The 15,715-nt window shown below is 44.1% G+C and overlaps 1 pseudogene; it reads left to right on the forward strand.

Moving 5' to 3' along the window:
- Window positions 1-956: 956 nt before the first annotated feature.
- Window positions 957-10,792, forward strand: LOC127216322 (NHL repeat-containing protein 3-like; annotated as a pseudogene).
- The last annotated feature ends 4,923 nt before the right edge of the window (window positions 10,793-15,715 follow it).

The raw sequence follows: 15,715 nt of genomic DNA on the forward strand, positions 1-15,715 counted from the left end.
AAACGAAAACTTAGAAAAAGTTTTTATTTAAAAACAGACTTCAGTAGGTTTTCCACACACGGACTGGGGCGTTTGCAGAAACCGGGCTCCGGAGGGCGCCGAGGGCCGGGCGCTCCGAGGGGAAGGTCGCTGCGCCACGCGCCGCTCACCGCCGCGATCTGGGACACATGGCCCGGAAGGCGCTCAGCCCCGCCGCTCCGCCCGACCCCCGGGGCTCCGCAGCTTCGGCAGCCGGCGGCCGTGCAGGTTCTTTGTTACCCGTTTTCGTAGCTTCCGGAGCGGGGCCGGCGGTCCGGGCGCACTAGGAGCGGGGCGAACGGGACACAGCCTAGAGCAGGGAGACCCTCGAAGACCGCAGCGCGCACAGGGCCGGGCGCCCTGCAGGAGTACCCCCAGCCACCCCCACCGACTCCCGGGGGGCCTTCGAGAGAACGCGTCGCGTCGTTAGCACGCAACTGTGCACCGACACTTAGGTCGCTATTGCCCCAAAAGACCGCAGCTGGGGTGGGGGGAATGAATGGGTGGGGTCCTAGTGTGGGAATATAGGTATCCTCGGCAACCGCCTGAATGCTTTCGAAACGGATGTGACTGCAGTCCTTTCAAGAGCTTTTTGGTCATTGTTTTAGTGTCCATAGTCCCCATATTCTTGGGTTTTGTGGGTCTAGTTTTGATTATTGAATGTAAATTTAAAAGAGTAGTCGGTGTAAGCCGGTCAGGAAGATCTGCGGGCGCCACCAGGCTAGTGGCTGAAAGAAGCCCGAGGCCAGCAGCGCACCCCTAGCGGGGAAGGGGTGGTCACTGGGTCACACTCCAGGGCACCTGACTTGGGGGGGCGGGGGCGGGGGAAAGAGGAGCAGGAAATGCGGAATTTAAGTTTCTCTGGTCTAGTTTTCAGGTGCTTTACGTTCCAGGCTTCTGCTGTCCCAGAGGGGGGGGCGGCTTCAGTCCCCCGCCGTCCTTCGCCTCCCGGATCCTCAGGATGGCGAGAGTCTGGGTCTGCGTGGGAGGCGCCGTCCTCTTTCTTTCCTGTCTGGTTTTGCATGCCTGCTACAGTGGCTCTCTGGTGAATAGCGGGGATGGGGCTGCCGGGCGGGTGTGGGTGACGCCGAGAGCTGCAACCCCAGAGGCACCAAACCTGCTCCCGGGGCTCGACAGCTGCCCATTTGCCTTCTCTTAGAATTAAAACGTATGTGTGTCGGGGCTGAGGGGTTAGCGCGGAGGTTGGAGAGCTCTTGCACAAGGCTAGGGTTCGATTCCTAACACAAACATGAGGGCTCACTTACCCCATTGTAACTCACTCCAGTTCCAGGGGACCTGATGCCCCTTTCTGGCCTTTGTTGGTACATGGTGCACCATGTGAGCACTCGGGCTCACACATATGCGTGTAAATAAAACTAAATACGGCCTTTTATAAAATAGATACATACTGGATTTTCTTCCCCAGCACTTACTACACTTTTGAGCCATTTGCAGACTTTTATTGTGGTTGTTTTGATCTTTAGACATAAAACCCTGTTTATCTGGCCTTATTCTGGCTACCTTCTTGTGAAGGCAAGCTTAAAGATAAACAAAAGATAGGGACACGTTGTACTTCCTTTTTTTTTTTTTTTTTTTTTTTTTTTTTTTTTTTTTTTTTTCCTGAAGAAAAACTGAACCTGGAGGTTTATTTTATTTTAGGTTTTAGGACATTTGCTTTTTACATACCCTGGAGAAAGGAGAATACTCTTTTCCGGCTGGATTTGGGTTGGCCCAAGTATTCAGAATACTTCACTGGTTCCACATTTTCTGTTGCAGTTGACTCCCTCAACGGGTTAGTTTATGTAGCTCAAGTAAGTAGAATGAATATTTAATGTATGTGAGCCGGTGAGTTGCAGAGATCAGAGTGTGAATGTGGAGATATGAGGAAACTTTTTGGGATTTGGTTTTCCCATCCTTCGAAAGGTTTCAGAGATGAAACCGGTTGTCAGGCTTGCTTAGGCCACAGATATCTTTATAAATTATGCACATTCAACTTTATTACAGCAAAAAAGAACAGTCAACCTGAGCATGACAAAAGAAAAAGAAAAAAAATAACAGTAACAAAAGTGACTTATCGCACTAGATAGCCAATTGCATTTATACTGTATTTATTTTTACTACATTTATGTTATGATAATTATGCACCTTAATTTTGACTTGGCTTCAACTACATATTTTAGATTTGTATGTAATAGATGTTATTGTTAAGTTACTTTGAAGTTAGCTTTTTACACATTACTAAGTTTCTCAATTATCCTTTAATTTTGGTTTCTCTCTGACAAAAATAAGGGTTAGCATTCCTATTAAGTGATTCTAAGCAGTTATTTTTGTATGCCTTCAGAGGGAGGGGATAACATCCCCATGGTATTAGTGTTCACAGAGGGATGGATATTTCCTCACAGAGCCTGAATTATACAGTTGACACACCCCATGGTATATTTGTCTCCAGCACACCATATGAACAGTCCGTCTGGATCACGGACGAGGAAGTGGTATGTGTCGTATTGTCTATTAAATTGCCTTCAGATGGAATTCAGATCTTTGCCCCTGTTCTTGCTTGTACGTTTTAAGGCCAGCATTGCTGAATCTAATCATAATTTCTTCAACATTTCACAAATCTACATCACATTCCTGTTGAATCAAGAAATTGAATGATGCTATTAATCATGATATTTTAAGCTTGCTTAAGGGAGTGGGTGTGTGTGTGTGTGTGTGTGTGTGTGTGTGTGTGTGTGTGTGTGTGTGTAGGCGTGCATGGTGGGAGGGTTGTGGCCAGAGTGTCATTCCTTGGGGGTCTATCAGCCTTGTCATTTGCAAACAAGACCTCTCACTGGCCTGGAACTCTAAGGCAGGCTAGGCTTACTGGCCAGTGAGCCCCAGGGATCTCCCTTTCTTCCCGTCTCAATGCTGATTACAGTGCACCAAGCATACTCAGTGGGCTTTTTGTTTTTTAATTTATTGTTTTGTTTTGTTTTTCCATAAATGGTTCTAGATCTGGAACCCAGGTCCTGTACTTTGAGTGACAGGCATTTTCCTGGTAGACTGAATTACCCTCCCACCCCGCAGTTCAACATCTTTCCTTTGAACCTTAAGTTGCTCTTCTCCGAGTAATCCTAACCTCCTCTGTAAAGTCAAACCAGATGCCAGTGTTTTTAAAGGAAATCACTGGACTCTTAACTCCCCCTTTATATCTGTTGCCTTTTTAAAGAGTGAACAGAAGTAACTAGAAGCTGCTGTTTGTTGCCCCAGAGAGGAAAGGTTGCAGAAGCTGGATGTCTAACTGTTGCAACATTCCATTGACTTGACTGTGTCAGAAATCTTCTTCCCTGAGATGTTTTTACTTGACAGTGTTGGGAAACAAAGTAGGCTCAATAGCTTCACAGCTGCAAAGGAACTTAGCAGAGACCACCCTCCACTTGTGGAGCTGGTGCCTCCAACAACAAACACTCTGGGTCAGTTTCTAATGACAGTCCAGCAGGCATGGGCTCATCAGGGAGGATGTTGCTAGAGTCCCTTGGTCTGGTTATGTCTTTGGCTTGAAGGACATCCTGCTTCCCAGTGCTGATAAGGCTCACCACTTTAGAATTGGTAAGGTGTGTGCTTTTTGTGAGTACAACTGTTGTCAGTCTTGTTCACAGGATGCAAAAGATTTCTGGGGCCCCAGGTATGGCAGCAGGCAATCCATTTCCCTTTAGTCTTTATTTTGGAAGGTAAATGTTGGAACATCTCAATATTGGCAGTCAAAGCGTAGTTAAGGCTGTCCCTTTTCTAAGTCTTTACTTAGAAAAACAATACTTTTCATCTTTTCTCCTTTTTATCTCTTTTTCATCCTTTTAAATGCTTGCCAAAGTCTGGGCATGCTGCTCTGAATACTGCATGAGGTGCCTCTAAGCTTCATGGCTTTCCTCAGTTTCTTCTCCGTCTTCTCTGAGGCACCCTGTTGAGATTACAGCTTGGATTCCCTGAAGTTTTCTCTCTAAATCCTAAGAACATTGGCCTTGAACGTATAAGTAGATCTAGGAGTGGGATTGATGCCCTGTGGTTTTAGAACACTTGTTCTCTCCAGGGGATCTAGGTGCATTCATTTCCCAGCAATACATGGCAGCTCACAACCATCTGTAACTCCAGTTAACAGGGAGCTGATGCCCTTTTCTGGTTTGGTCTTGTACTGTCACAGACATGCAGGCAAGCACTCATATACAGAAAATAAAGTTAAAAAAAAAACCTTTTGGAAGTATATGAGTTTATGCAATACTTTAATGAGATTCATTGTTTTCTGTCTTCTCTGTCCCCAGGAATTCACTTGAAAGACCCTTTATATTTAATTTATTCTATTCATGTCATTTAAAAAGAAGAGTGCTGAAACGTCACTGGTTCCCAGAAGTAAATGCATTGCAGATGCTCTTGGCTTTCCATTGTGTCTTGTTTTCCACCCTCAAATCCCAGAAACTATTTTTATGTCTTCCATTTTCAAATGAATTGATTTCCTCCAATGAAGATTTGGCTGCAAGTCAACCACTTAAAAAATTAATAAGTACTCCATCCTCCTTCCCAAGTCCTTAGAAACTTTGAGGTGTGCTTTATCTAATTGTTTATGTTTCTCTGTGGCTGAAAACTTGAAATGCTCCGGATTAGATCCAGTGCTGAATAAGTGTACTCCAGGTGGACCTGTAAAGTGCGGGCTGACTGACTTGACTCCTGGTAAACCAGTTCTTTGGATGCCTGAAGGTTACTTAATGGCCTTCTGTGCCTTCAACCTGGCTCCTGATAAACTGCTGCATAGTTTCCTTACATGCTCTGGCTTTATTTTGTAATTTGTGGGTGTCATTTTAGTGTCCGAGGTTATTGAAATTATTTTCTCTCAAGAAATGATCAATTTTGATTTTGTTTCTACTAGAAAAAAAGTAATTAAAAAAATCTGCTGGTTAATAGAAGAATTTTTTGTTGTTGTTGTTGACTTCTGGAAATACAAGGATGACTAAAGAAAAGCTTTGGATATAAGTTGCTTTGATTTTTTGGTTTTTTGTTTGTTTGTTTATTTCTTCTTGATTTATTTTATAAGCAGGGTGTTCCAAAAGGGACACGCAAAAATTATCCTAAGTTTTCCGTGTAGCCGCATTTTTGTGTATTCTTTTGTGTTTAGAGTCTCCTGATTTTTGGAGTGACTAGATATTAATTCGTCACCAGGTTTGGTCAGACCTTATGAGGGCTGCTTGCTGTCACCTGCTCGCATTTCATATTGGAGTCTGTTGTTGGCTTCTGTTGCCATTCTGTCCAGCCCAGTGAAAGATTTGCCTGTAGCTCATAGAAGATGTCACTGCTGAGCAAATGCTCCTATCGGTGGAGCTTGTCTGTCTCTCACAGGATCCTACGGTCATACTGTTAAAAAATATGAATTCCCTGGGTGATCTTGTTCAAGTCTTGGGAAACCCCAGGCAAGATGAGACAAACTGGCTGAACCCGCTGCGGTTTGACAACCCTGCAGAATTATATGTAGGATGAACAGGAGAGATTTACATTGTCGATGGAGATGGGGATTGAATAACAGATTAATAAAGCTGTCCCAAGGTAAATGCTTTTAACTTGCTAAGACCATGCCTGAGTTTTATAAAACTGTGGTTTGATCTGTTTGTTGCTTACATATTGTAGCCAGATTGCAGGCAGGTTAAAAAGGGGCTAGACATGAAGACAGATTGGTGACTACACAGCACAGTTCGGTTTAGGGGTTTCTGCAAGGTTCAGTACAGCCAGCAGGTGGTCATAGGACTGGAGGTGCTTGAGAATTTTAAAGGACTTCTGAGCATGTCCTGTCCTGCATATGTTGGGGAAGCAGAAGCTCAGATCTCTGCCAGCTTCCTGCAGCTGAGACAGGTAACTCTTCACCTCTTTGTTTGGTCTCTGTGTCTCTGACCCCACATCTCCCTTTAAAGATTCAGGGCCTACTGTGAAATCCAGGATAATTCCTTAAGGTCTTTAGTTTAACTGCACCTTTAAAATCCCAACCCAATCGCTACTGCATTCCCAGGTGCGATTGTTAGGAGTGGATTCGAATTTTTAGCCGATAGTCCACTAGACTTAGTGACCTCCTTCCAGAGACTAGAGGGAGACCAGAAAACACAATAGTAGGTAAAAGTTGGTAAACACCTTGTGAATTCCTGCCCTCTGGAAGACTGAGGCAGGAGGATTGTTAGAAATTTGAGGCCAGCCTGAACTGCATGGCACAAGGCCAGCTAAGGACTACATGATAGGATTCTGTCCTAGGAAAAGAAAAGAAATTTGAACAATCAAATGAACTTTTCTGTACCAAGGAACTAGTTTGAAGGAAATGATGAAGGAATCCTGAACATTGCTTCATAGAAGTCAGCCAGATCAGCTCAGGCAGAGCGACCAAATCAGAAGGAACACAAACCAGACAGACGAGAGATAAAGGTGGTACCACCAGGTTCTTATTGTAATTCTCATTTTTTTATTTTTTTTTGCAGTTTGCAGACAAAATGTTAATAACTAATTGTGATATGTATCTTGTATGTTTCATCGTTTTGTATATATTTACCATTTATAGATTTCATGATCCTCTCGCTGCATGGAGAATGACAGGTTGGACCAGCCAAGTCTAACATACCTCACGGTGTTACACTTGACTCAGTTGGTCTGGTAAAGACACAGTCTCCTTATGTTTGGAATGGCATGCATGGGTGGGGTGGGCATGTTTAAAAAAGTGAGCCTGGGTGGGGTGTTCCATATATTTCTGTTGCTGTGATAAACAAACAAACCCCTGCTCTTCTGCTCCCTTCGTGGGGACAACACACCCACCAGGGAATGAACTGTTCCCTGCTTCCCAGCCCCAGCCATTTCCCCCCCAGGCTTTTCCTCATCCAAAAGCAGAGATACCGCTTCTTCGGATCATGAGGTTACCCAACAGGCAAATCTCCGTCGTCAGTGTTTAAATTCTCACTGTTTCATGAGAGACTGTTTGCACATACAGCCACCGCTGTTACGTTATCACAGATGCTCCTCTGTAGACTGCAGGCTCCAGTGACACGCGCTGAGTGGAGCTTCTGTTTCCATCTCCACGACTAGCTCTGAGGGTCATACCAGCATGGAAGCAACATTTTCACGAACAGTGGGTCAGGCCGCCCTTTAATGTACATTGCCATGTCAGCTTCCGTTCTCTTGATGCTAGTCCTGTTTATTATTATTAATTTTGCTTTTAAAAAAAAATTGCACTTTTGCAGACCATGAGAGATCTAGATGCACAAATTTACTATGGTGAAGAAAGTCTAGCTGAAAAAAAGATCATTAGGAGGGACAGTCCAGATTGCTCAGTGGGTGACAAAGGACAGCCCACCTTCATATACCTATCGCGGATCTTGTTTGTCCATTGCTGCTGCTGTAGTGGGGATAGTGGACCCAGGGTCTTCCAGCAGGCTGTGACTTCCTCCCACCACTGAGCTGCTCCCCAGTGCAGGAGGGAGCTGGAGATGCCTCCCTGGCTTGAGCACCAGCGGTTCACTGTCCCGTGTCTGTGCCTGCCTGGAAAAGGAGCTGCACATTGGCCCCCACCAATGAAGACAAAGCTGTCTTTCCCACATACAGACCCAAGAACAGAAGGATTCGCCAGGTGTGACCAGTGCTGTCAGGTGAATCCTAGAATTGTATAAATTCATGGATTCCCATGTTGTGACTAAGAAACAAACCTGGAGCACACTGGTTTTATTACACGAGTGCCTTAGTAACTCATTACAGGCTATAAAAATCAAATCAAACCTATTATGTTGTAAGTTTGAGTGGCACGCTTAAGTTGCCTGTTGTTCAGGAATTCTGTCCTTTGGACCCGCTCCCAGTAGCAACAGATAATAGTGGGAAGTGGAACAGTCAGAGTTCTTCCCAGGTTGTTGCTTTTCTGTTGTGACCTAGGCTTAGGGAGCCAGCCTGAAGTTGTGCATTGATGGTGATGGCTGTTAGATGGATGATTGAGTCTGCCCCTTTGTCAGGGCCCCTGATCTTTTGCACCGGGCTGGTGGATCACGACTTTAGTTACTTGCGTGTTTAATGTGGTCAACCTGCCCCTGTTGGCTCCGGGCATGAGGCAGATGCCCAGCTGACTGAGTGCAATTCACCCCTCACAGTGCATTTCAGATGAGGTGTCGAACCCCCCCTGAACATGGAGTTTATGGATGCCATCTTCCCTAAGGTCCTCACACACCAACTGAGAGCAATGATGTGGAGCCAGCTAAAAGTAGCCTGTGAGTGCGTCTTTTTCCCCGCCGCTGGTCTGAACTCGCCACCGAGCCAGCTCCCAATTAACACACTTGTATCCTGTATTTGATATGCTGTTGTTGGTCAGATATTAGGTTTCCCCTCAGTCATTAGATTTCATTTTGCCATTAAATCCCATTTCTGCTAATCCACATATTTCCACGTGCTTTTCTACCTTACTTTGGGAGTGGGCTCCATCTGGCTCTCCAGTTTCTCCACGCTGACTCTTTACTACTCTTAAATCCTCTTTGTTTCCTAGCTGTCCTAATTTATCTTGCTTTCCTATTGAAGCAACAGGGTGCTTTATTCATTAACCAGTATGAGAAACATATTAACAGGAATGACATCTCCTATCAGCCAGTTTCTTCTCATGGTGTGGGTCTCTTCCAGCTGACACGATTTTGCTTTTTTGCAGGTGTGGGTTGCTGACTTAGGAAAAATAAAAGACCTCCAAGTATTTGATAAAGACACCGGAGAGTGGTTAAGAGTACGGGACAACTGTTTCACAGAGGAGTGGCCTCGGCCGTTAGGTAACGTGCCGTCATGTTTATTTTAAGTGCTGTTTTAACTGGTTGTGGACCACTTCCCAAAGAGCGGTTGATAGTTTCTGGTGCTTCACAGCACCCAAGGAGGAATGTAAGGAACATGTCCAAAGAAGTGTTCGAGATCTTTCTAACTGGGAGGTTTCCAGCGAAAGAGGGCTCAAAGCTTGAGTCTGACACCTTACCTCTGAACTTGGAATTTCCGCTTGTTAGTTATGCTGTGCTTGCTTTAATGTAGGTATAGCTTCAGCTTCATCCCGCACGACTTCTTACACTATCTCGAACCCTCTGCAGGCATTGCAGAGGACACAATACATCGTAAAGAATGATCGTTATTCTTGAATTCTGCTTCTTCCCAGGTTCACCCCCAATGTGGCCTACTTTGATCGTGGCTCAGTTGAACTCTCGCAGTGTGTCAGTTTTGTAGGCCCCACCATCTGGAAGCATCGGAGACTGCTCTGCGATCAGCACTATCCAGCTGGCGGTTCACCGTTCTGCCACATCTTCTGGAAGTTGAGCAAAAGACCGGAGCAGTCTGGTGTAGCATGAAATTGGCAAAACACAAGCGTTAAAATACGTTATCCCAGTGCACAGCTGTGCACTTACTTTGAGGCTTAGGCGCTGCTTCCGAGTGGCTTCATGGCAGTGCCTTCAGAGTCATTGTGTTTGAAAGTCATTCGAATACAGGGTCACTTTCACTTCCTTCTATCAAACAAGTGTAAAACTATGTAATTGCCGCCAAGAGTTCTGTTTTCTGGTGGTTCTCGGGCCTTAGTTTTATGGAAACTAATCTTAGAAGAGTGGCTTGCTTTTTTTTTTTTTGTTTTTTGTTTTTTGGGTTTTTTTCCTTTGGGACTGTCCTGGGTGTTGAACTCATGGTCTGATTCACGCTAGGCTGCTGCCATAGCATCTTCACGTAAGTGAGTTTTTGAAGAAAAGAAACCCAGTTCCAAAATGGGGCCGTGAAGGAGAACCGTGATGGTAAGGTCGCAAAAGTTGACGAACTCTTCTGGGCCCCTGGGCAAATCTTTTGAGCTTAGCTCAAGAACTCGAAAGCCCTGGTTTGCTGAACTTCTGTGAATTGAAGCCATAGTTTTTTTGGATGGGTGGAATGCTTAGTAATCAGGTGTGTGTAGAGTGCCACGTCGTGGGTTCAGAGCATCCTAGTGAGGAAGCAGTCTTGTCTGCTTCATGTCCAGCAGAGAGATAAGCGGGCATGGTGACAGCATGAGCATAAGGACCGTGATAGACAGGACAAGCGTGTAGGATTCATGGTGAGTGAAGGGAGTAGAAGCTCGGGCTCAGGGGTCATTGTGAGATGGATGAGAGGCAGCAGTCCACCCAAGAAAGAGAAGGCTCAAGATGTACAGACTTCCCAATGAATTCTGAGAAAAAATAAAATAAAGGTTTATCTTTTTTTTTTTTTTTTTTTTACAAAATGCTTAATGGCACCTTTTGCAAATAAGATTATAACAGCTAAAGCGCCAAGCACTTTACTAAAATGAATATTTACCAATGGTATTTAAGAGTTAATGCTGCAGAAGTGCTCACCCACTATTGTCCATTCCAGTTTTTAGAATGAAGACACTTTGCTACTAGCACCTATCTACCCCCAAAATATTTTTTACCCGAGTTAAAAGCGTCCAGCAGGGCCAGAAGTCTTTCAATCACTCTGGAGTGTCTTAGGATGATTTCCAGTTTCTCCAGCTCACCCGTCCATCAGGGAATGTCGCCTTCAGATGCACATTCTGTGTTTTTCAGTTGGTTCTGGTTTATTCTAGACTTTGAGGGAACCTTTTCCTCTAGGACCCTTCGATCGTCCATCCCCTTTGCTCCATCAGTGCCCTCTCGGTCCCATCGTTACATGGTGACCTGTGCAGCACCGGGGACGCCTTGGTTGACTTACTCCCCACCCACCACAGTTGGAAGGCCTGGACCTGATGTGGTGCTTTCAGACCCATGTAGTGTTGGAGGTACGAAAGCCCCAGTAGGAACAAAGCAGGTCCCAAGGCTCTGAATGTGTCCCTGCCGCTTCTCAGACTGGTGATTCTGGGGTGTCTTAGCACTTTGGCGAACATTCTTCCCCGCCACCATCGGTGTTGACTAGATTTGCAGCAGGCACAGATGTTCGGGAGCCTGATTCCATCGTGGATGTTCTGACAAGGCTCCTCCCACTGTCACTTCCGAGCACATGCCAAGTGTGCCTGACTGATGAAGGCCTCACAAACTCCGATCTTTCATAGGGTTTATGTGCTCTGCTTACAAGTAGTTGGTGTTGATGGTAAGAATGGGAAAACTTGTTTTGTTTCGGTGATGCCAGAAAAGAATGCAGGCTCCTCTTTGAGGGAGGAAATAGCTTTAACTGCCTTTGTTATTACTGCAGTATTTCTTGTATCTGTTTTTTAATAGATTGTTTTGTATTGTTTTAGAGCAAGCTTTAGAATCCATTCAAAAAGAATATTTTCATAATGTGCTCAAAAGGTAACATCTGGACAGGGACTTCCTAATGGAGTTCCCAGTTGTACAGCTGTCATGATTGTTGGAGTCACCTTCCTTCAGTGCTGTAAACACAACTCTAGGCTCTTGTGAATGCTTAGGGTCATAGTGATGAAGCATCCATATTATACTGGCTTGATGTCTTCTTTACAGATGTTTTACAAAACTTGCTGGAGGATATCATTCCTGATTGTCTAAAATGATAGGCCTACAAATCGTGCTATTTTACCCTGCTTGGACCAATTAGTTAAATCGGCATGTATTTTCTATTGGAACATTAAAGTTTTGCAAAGGCAATTCTAGAATCCTGGACATTATTTTAAGATTTTCGATTTTGGTTTTTTGGTTTTGTTTTAAATAAAGCAGAATTGCAGTGACCTAAAGATCCTCTATTGGAGAGTTCAAACAGTAAGAGTTATGGATTCATAACTTGGCACACTCGAGGCAACACAGCAAATCTCAGGTTACAGACCCACCCAGCTATCAACTAATGTTAGCTGCATAAACCCCATAGACCAATAGCATTCTGTAGCTAAGAGAATTCTTTTTTCTGAATTCAAAAAGCACATAATGCTGGAGGTGTTTCAGCTGGCTGACCTGGGCTTAGGGATCAGGGTGGGGATTTGAATCAGGTCCTCACATTTGCCCAGCAAGTGCTCTAATTCACAGAGCCACTTCCTATGTCACATAAAGGATACATTGCTAAATGTATATTTTCATTATTTTCAATTATATCTGATGAAGGTATCTGTCTCTGTGGGTGTATGTGCATACCTGCGTATGTTTATGGAGGCCAAAGGCATTTGATCCCCTCTCCAAGCTGGACTGGCAGCAGTTGTGAAACCAAACTCAATCCTCTTGTGAGAGCAGAAAGTGCTCTTCAGAGCCTTCAGCCCCAAGAATCTGTATTTTGTTGTAGATATGAAACTCAATGTTAACCCAAAAAGTTTGGTATGAAAGGCTCGATGCCTTTGCTTCATAAGTTATTCTGGACAGAGGAGGAAGTGATTTATACTAGAAAACCAAAGGCTGTGATTGTAAGGTTGGCCTGAATGAAACTTGTAATGGAGCGCTTGACAACTGGGAGAAAGCCTGGTTGCTGTCTGATAGCAAAACCACCTATGCGGGCAGCGGTCATACAACTGCTGCATGTACCATCGCTGGAAGGCTGAGAGACCTACAGCATAAACCAACTTGTTTTGTTCCTTCATTTTTAGAGATTTTTTTTTTGAGTTTGATTTTATGTCTAATGAAATTAGGTAACCCTTTAAATTTCATTTTCGTAGGCTCACTAAATTAAATCAGAATTTATGCCCAGGTGGTGGCTATTAACCTTTAGTTGCAGTGCACTCGGGAGGCAGAGCCAGGCGGATCTCTGAGTTCAAGCCCAGCCTTGTCTATAGGGGAAAGTTCCAGGACAGCTCCAAAGCTAACACAGCGATCCCTGTCTCGAAACAAACAAACAAAAAAAAAATCAATCATCAATTCAAATCAATTAGTATCATAGAAAAAAGCCCTGAACTTAGATCGTGATTGTTATATTTTCAATTACATACTCCCAGTAATAATCAAAATTTTAAACCAGAATTTATCAGCTTGATTCCATATTTTACAAAGCTAAGGTTTTTTGACTAATATACAGCCACTTTTTGTAGTGAGAAGCCTTCTGGATTATGGTGTAGTTCACACCTGTGTTGGTGCCTTTACCTAAAAGATGGCTAGAGCTTCGTGTATGACAGGTATGGCTTTGAAAATGGCTGTAAACATAATGCCAATAAGAGAGTTCCCTTGTGCCTTTTTTTTTTTTTTTAGTTAAAGCCACAGAATCGAACACACTTGTGGGTTCCCTTGTTCTACAGCACCCATCACTATCCTCTATGCTTCTCATCACCCAGGACTTTAAAACCGAACATTTATGGCTTTCTAACTTGTTTTTCTACAACTATATAAAAAAAGGTTTTAATTCAGTAATTAAAATAAAATTGAAGTAGTGATAAAATAAAAAAAAGTAGCAATTGAGACTATGAGCTCGAAGTTTAATAGTGAGTTACTACAGGGGATCCATATGGTAAATATACCCTTTCCTTGCTGATTCGGTCTCTCAAGGACATTACTTGTAATTGTTGGTTAGTTTACAAATGATAAAAGTGAATTATTTAAAAGGCAAAATTCATTTCTCTACCTGCCTTTGGTCACTGAGGAAGAGCTATGGCATAAATCATCCAGTTACCTTCCTCACAACATGGAGTTCTTTGTTCCATGCTGTAAGAGCTAAATTGAAGTTGAACAGTGTTTAGTTAGAGCGTTATCACAATGAAACACCACATTGAAGTAAGCAGCTTGGGAAGGAGGGGTTTTGCTTATGCTCTGTTATTACCCCTGATCATTGAAGGAAGTCAGAACAGGAACTCAAACAGGGCAGGAAGGTGGAGGCAGGAGCTGCCGCTGGTGGGTGCAATGAGTGGTGTTGTTACAAGCTTGTTCCTGGCTTGACTTTGCCTGCTTTCTTACAGAAATCCCAATCACTTGTAGGAGGCCCCTGCTAATAATGGACTGGACCCCTCCTCTATAAATCACCAAGAAAATGCCCTACATGTAAGTTTACCTACTGCACAATCTATTGAGTGTACCTCTTAATTGAGGTTCCTCTCGTCTCACCTCGCTGATGACCATAGCTAATGTCACACAAAACCTATGAAAAAATTGACCCCTAGTCAACCGCACACAGGAAACACATTGCTGCTAAGTCACAACCTTCCTTTCAAGTCACCACATACATTCACAAGCATCATGACATAAAACACGATATAGGGGTCAGGAATGTTTTTCTTCGAAGTCCTCCGAGATCGCACTTAAATTCATCTGAGATGCCCTGTGGATATCTACTATTCAAGAATGGCTGTCTTCCTTACAACACGCTTTTTTGAAAAGTACTTTCCTTACAGCCATCCCAAAATAAGTATGATGCTTGATGGAGGGAAGGTGGACATGAGAGGAACGGGGGGGAAGGGAATGGAAGAGCCTTTAAGCCACTAGAGCAAGCTGGTCAATCCAGCAAAAGTCAAATACGCAAGACTGCTCTGCCACCTTCCGGTTTTCTTCTTTTTTTATTTTTATTTCTTTCTCATTTTACACATCAATCCCAGGTCCCTCCTCTCTCCTTCCTCCTCCTCTATATTCCTCTCATCCCATCCCCCTCCCCCACCTCCATGGAGGGTAATGCCCCTAAGAGGGGTCAACAAAATCTGTCAGTCATTTGGTAGGGTCTATGGCTTCTCCCATCTCTAGAATAAGGCAGTTATCCCTCCATGGGGAATGTGCTTTCCAAAGTCCTTTCGCAAATTACGGATACAGTCCCTGGCTCCACTGTCTGAGGTCCCTTAGACTGTTTGGTCGTCTAGCTGAGACCCATGTTCATTGGGTCTGAGTTGATCCAATGCTGGTTTCCCAGCTATCAGTCTGGTGTCCAGCAGCGGCCCCTGGGACCAGGTTTTGTCTTGTCTCCATTTTCTTATCACCCTCCTTCTCTGCATCTGGATTCCAGGTTCGCCCAGTGTTTAGCTGTGGGTGTCTGCTTCTGTTTCCACCAGCTACTGGACAAGGGATCTAAGATGGTGGATAAGCAGTGTCAAACCATTCTCAGAAGGGTATTTGTGGTAGTTTTTGTTAAATTATTAATTGAAATGTTATTTGGGATCATCCCTACAGGTCTCTGAATATCTCTCCAGAGTCACTTTTTTCAAACCCATAATGAAAATTTCTCTCCCCCCCTTTATTTTCTCTCACACACACACATACACACCCTGGTCCTTGACCAATCTCCTAGTCTCATATGTTTTCCTCCCTCTCTTACTTCAAGCTCCCCTCCACTCACTCCCCTGAATATGCTCAGGAGTTCTTCTTGGGTTCCTTCTCTGTGAGGATCCTTTGTATGAATCCTCAGGGTTCCTTCGTGTCCTAGTTTCCTCTGGTGGTGTGCACTACAGGCTGGTGATCCTTTGTCTAAAATCCAGAGGTAGTGTATGCACCAAGTGCCCTGTTTTGTGACTCGACTATCTTCATTCACGATGATTGGTTCAAGTTCCATCCATTTGCCTGAGAATTTCAAGACCCCCCCCCCCCACTGCAGTATTCATTGCCGTGTAGATGTGCCACATCTTATCCATTCTTCAGTTGAGAGGAATTTGTGCTGCCCAGGTTCTTTGCATATAAATAATGTTGCTATGAACACAGCTGAATAGATGTTCTTGTTACATGGATGTGGATCATTTGGGTACATGCCTAAGAAGACATGTCAGGTCCTTGTAGACTGATTCCCATTTTCCTTGAGGAACTGACTAGACATTGGATTTCAAATTGCTGCACAAGCTTGCACTCCCACTAGCAGTGGAGGAATATTC

This window comes from Phodopus roborovskii, unplaced genomic scaffold, assembly GCF_943737965.1.
Source record: "Phodopus roborovskii unplaced genomic scaffold, PHOROB, whole genome shotgun sequence".
In the NCBI taxonomy this organism is placed as follows: domain Eukaryota; kingdom Metazoa; phylum Chordata; class Mammalia; order Rodentia; family Cricetidae; genus Phodopus; species Phodopus roborovskii.